We start from the raw sequence: 4,862 nt of genomic DNA, 5'->3' as shown, positions 1-4,862 counted from the left end.
AAGTCTCATTACCAAATAACTTGGCATTTAGCTTCATGATTGCTCCAAGGTACTTAGCAACTTGCTCTTCAGTAACATCTTCATCCTCTTCAGAGGAAGAATACTCATCAGAGCTCATGAATGGCAAAAGTAAATTTAATGGAATCTTTATGGTCTCAGAATGAGCCTCAGATTCCCATGGTTCCTCATTAGGGAACTCCATGGAGGTCAGTGGGCGTCCCTTGAGGCCTTCCTCAGTGGGAATCACTGCCTCTTCCTCCTCTCCATGTTCGGCCATGTGAGACGTGTTTATGGCCTTGCACTCTCTCTTTGGATTCTCTTCTGTATTGCTTGGGAGAGTACTAGGAGGGAGTTTAGTAATTTTCTTACTCAGCTGACCCAATTGTGCCTCCAAATTTCTAATGGAGGACCTTGTTTCAGTCATGAAACTTTGAGTGGTTTTGATTAGATCAGAGACAATGGTTGTTAAGTCAGGGTGGCTCTGCTTAGAATTCTCTGTCTGTTACTGAGAAGATGATGGAAAAGGCTTGCTATTGCTAAACCTGTTTCTTCCACCATTGTTGTTGTTGAAACCTTGTTGAGGTCTCTGTTGATCCTTCCATGAGAGATTTGGATGATTTCTCCATGAAGAATTATAGGTGTTTCCATAGGATTTTCCCATGTAATTCACCTCTTCCATTGTTGGGTTCTCAGGATCATAAGCTTCTTCTTCAGAGGAAGCTTCCTTAGTACTGCCTGTTGCTGCTTGCATTTCAGACAGACTCTGAGAAATCATATTGACTTGTTGGGTCAATATTTTATTCTGAGCCAATATGGCATTCAGAGTATCAATCTCAAGAACTCCCTTCTTCTGAGTTGTCCCATTATTCACAGGATTCCTTTCAGAAGTGTACATGAATTGGTTATTTGTAACCATTTCAATGAGTTCCTGAGCTTCTGCAGGCGTCTTCTTCAGATGAAGAGATCTTCCAGCTGAGCTATCCAATGACATCTTGGATAGTTCAGACAGACCATCATAGAAGATTCCTATGATGCTCCATTCTAAAAGCATGTTAGAAGGGCAACTTCTGATCAATTGCTTGTATCTCTCCCAAGCTTTATAGAGGGACTCACCATCCTTCTGTCTAAAGGTTTGGACTTCCACTCTAAGCTTACTCAATTTTTGAGGTGGAAAGAACTTTGCCAAGAAGGCATTGACTAGCTTTTTCCAAGAGTTCAGGCTTTCCTTAGGTTGTGAATCCAACCATGTTCTAGCTCTGTCTCTTACAGCAAAAGGATAGAGCATAAGTTTGTAGACTTCAGGGTCAACCCCATTGGTCTTGACAGTGTCACAGATTTGCAAGAACTCAGCTAATTAAGAACTGATGAGGATCTTCCAATAGAAGTCCATGAAACTTGCAATTCTGTTACATTAGAGAAACTAATTGAGGCTTAAGCTCAAAGTTGTTTGCTCCAATGGCAGGGATAGAGATGCTTCTCCCATAGAAATCAGGAGTAGGTGCAGTAAAGTCACCAAGCACCTTCCTTGCATTGTTGGCATTGTTGTTTTCGGCTGCCATGGTTTCTTCTTCTTTGAAGAGTTCTGTTAGGCCCTCTAAAGAGAATTGTTCTTTAGCTTCTCTTAGTTTTCTCTTCAAGGTCCTTTCAGGTTCAGGATCAGCTTGAACAAGTATGCCTTTATCTTTGTTCCTGCTCATATGAAAGAGAAGAGAACAAGAAAGTATGAAATCCTCTATGTCACAGTATAGAGATTCCTTGAAGTGTCAGAAGAAAGGAAGAATAGAAGGAGGTGGTAGATGGAGGAGAATTCGAACATATACAGAAGGAGGGAGTTCGAATTGTACCTTGAGGAGGAGTGTTAGTCCCTTAAATAGAAGGATATGAGAAGAGGGGAAGATTTTTCGAAGATTAATTAAAAGATTTTAAAAAGAAATTTGAAAATTTGATTGAGATTTTCGAAAACTAAGATTGGGAAAGAAATAAAGTGATTTTTGAAAAAGATTTTGAAATTAGAAAAAGATATGATTGAAAAAAATTAATTTTGAAAAAGATGTGATTGAAAAGATATGTTTGAAAAGATATGATTGAAAATCAATTTAGAAAAAGAAAATTTTTTTAAAATTAAAGTTGATTACTTGACTATCAAGAAATTAAAAGATATGATTTTAAAATTTAAAGTTTGATCCTTTCTTAATAGGCAAGTAACAACTTGAAAATTTTGAAGTAAATCTTTAATTATAGCAAGGATTTTTGAAAATAGTAAAAATAAATATAAAATGGAAAGAAATTGATTTTGAAAGAGATATGATTGAAAAGATATAATTTGAAAAAAATTTGATTTTGAAAAATTATGAAAACTTGAAAGAAATGTGAATTAAAAACAAAATCTTCCCTCTAGTGTCATCCTGGCGTTAAACGCCCAGAATGGTGCCCATTCTGGCGTTTAACGCCCAAATCTCTACCTTTTTGGGCGTTAAACGCCCAGCCAGGTACCCTGGCTGGCGTTTAAACACCAGTTTTCCTTCTTCACTAGGCGTTTTGAATGCCCAGCTTTTTCTGTTTGATTCCTCTGCTGAATGTTCTGAATCTTCAATTCTCTGTATTATTGACTTGAAAAGACATAGTTTTAAAAAATATTTTTGAATTTTTGATGATGAGAAACAATGAAAATGCAACTAAGATCAAATAAACAATGCATGCAAGACACCAAACTTAAAAGTTTGTATACTAAGGACTATAACAATGTAAAAATGCATATGGAAAACAACAAAACACACTAAACAAGAGAATTTAAAGATTAGAGCAAGGAAATCATCAAGAACAACTTGAAGATTAATGAAGACACATGCATGTAATTTTCAAAAATTGAGTAGAAAAGAAAATAAAGAGAATCAAAACTTTTAATAAGAATTCCAGGAATCATGCAATGTTAGTCTAAAGCTTCAGTCTAAAAAGGATTAGACATGTTTGGCCAAGCTTCAGCCGGACATTACATTCAATAGCTAAATTGATGAGAATCAATCAGCTTTTGTGATGGTGGGAACATCACCTTGAAACTCTAGAATTCATTCTTAAAAATTCTGAAAAATACCTAATCTAAGCAACAAGATGAACCGTCAGTTGTCCAAACTCGAACAATCCCCGGCAACGGCGCCGAAAACTTAGTGCACAAAATTGTGATCATCAACAATGGTGCCAAAGGACTTGGAGCTCTTAAACGTGAATCACACTTTGTCACAATTCCGCACAACTAACTAACCAGCAAGTGCACTGGGTCGTCCAAGTAATAAACCTTACGTGAGTAAGGGTCGATCCCACGGAGATTGTCGGCTTGATGCAAGCTATGGTCATTTTGTAAATCTCAGTCAAGCAGATTCAAATGGTTATGGAGTTTAAGGTGATGAAAATAAACATAAAATAAAGATAGAGATACCTATGTAATTCATTGGTGGATTTCAGATAAGCGTATGAAGATGCTTTGTTCCCCTTGAACATCTGCTTTCCTATTGCCTTCTTCCAATCATTCATACTCCTTTCCATGGCAAGCTTTATGTTGGGCATCACCGTTGTCAATGGCTACATCCCGTCCTCTCAGTGAAAATGGTCCTGATGCTCTGTCACAACATCGGCTAATCAGCTGTCGGTTCTCGATCATGTCGGAATAGGATCCATTGATCATTTTGCGTCTGTCACACGCCCCACAATCGCGAGTTTGAAGCTCGTCACAGTCATCCCTTCCCAGATCCTACTCGGAATACCACAGACAAGGTTTAGACTTTCCGGATCTCAGGAATGGCCGCCAATAATTCTAGTCTATACCACGAAGGTTCTAATCTTAGATTAGAAACCCAAGAGATACGCATTCAAGCCATTGCTAGTAGAACAGAGGTGGTTGTCAGGCACATGTTCATAGGTGAGAATGATGATAATTGTCACGGATCATCACATTCATCAAGTTGAAGAACGAATGAATATCTTGGAGAAGAAATAGACTTGAGTTGAATAGAAAAATAATAGTACTTTGTATTAATTCATGAAGAACAGCAGAGCTCCACACCTTAATCTATGGTATGTAGAAACTCCACCATTGAAAATACATAAGAACAAATAGTGTAAGCATGGCCAAATGGCCAGCCTCAAAGGTCTAAGGACTAAACGTCCCAAGATGTAAAATACAATAGCAAAAGGTCCTATTTATAGAAAACTAGTAGCCTAGGGTTTACATAAATCAGTAATTAATGCAGAAATCTTCTTCCGGGCCCACTTGGTGTGTGCTTGGACTGAGCATTGAAGCATTTTTGTGTAGAGACTTTTCTTGGAGTTAAACGCCAGTTTTTGTGCCAGTTCAGTTTTGGAGTTAAACGCCAGAATTCTTGAGCTGACTTGAAACGCCTGTTTGGGCCATCAAATCTCGGTCAAAGTATAGACTATTATATATTGCTGGAAAGCGTAGAATGTCTACTTTTCAACGCAATTGAGAACGTGCCAATTGGGCTTCTGTAGCTCCAGAAAATCCACTTTGAGTGCAGGGAGGTCAGAATCTAACAGCATCTGCAGTCCTTTTTCAGCCTCTAAATCAGATTTTTGCTCAGGTCCCTCAATTTCAGCCAGAAAATACCTGAAATCACAGAAAAACACACAAACTCATAGTAAAGTCCAGAAATGTTATTTTTATTTAAAACTAATAAAAATATAATAAAAACTAACTAAAATATACTAAAAACATACTAAAAACAATGCCAAAAAGCGTATAAATTATCCGCTCATCAGACAGCATAAGAACCTACAAGTTGGTAACATTACTGCTCATCGTACGGGTAAGAATGGAGGTAAAGTAAGGCAAGGCAATGGTAAACGAGCCC

At 37.6% G+C, this 4,862-nt stretch overlaps 1 non-coding gene across 1 annotated transcript; it reads left to right on the top strand.

The window, feature by feature from the left end:
• The first annotated feature begins 1,045 nt into the window (after window positions 1–1,045).
• LOC112732099 (small nucleolar RNA R71) lies at window positions 1,046–1,153 on the top strand. The gene has a single exon (XR_003167837.1). It is a non-coding gene; the product is annotated as a small nucleolar RNA R71 (small nucleolar RNA).
• The last annotated feature ends 3,709 nt before the right edge of the window (window positions 1,154–4,862 follow it).

Source organism: Arachis hypogaea, chromosome 12 (assembly GCF_003086295.3).
Source record: "Arachis hypogaea cultivar Tifrunner chromosome 12, arahy.Tifrunner.gnm2.J5K5, whole genome shotgun sequence".
Lineage (NCBI taxonomy): Eukaryota > Viridiplantae > Streptophyta > Magnoliopsida > Fabales > Fabaceae > Arachis > Arachis hypogaea.
This window is presented reverse-complemented; position numbering and strand designations above follow the sequence as displayed.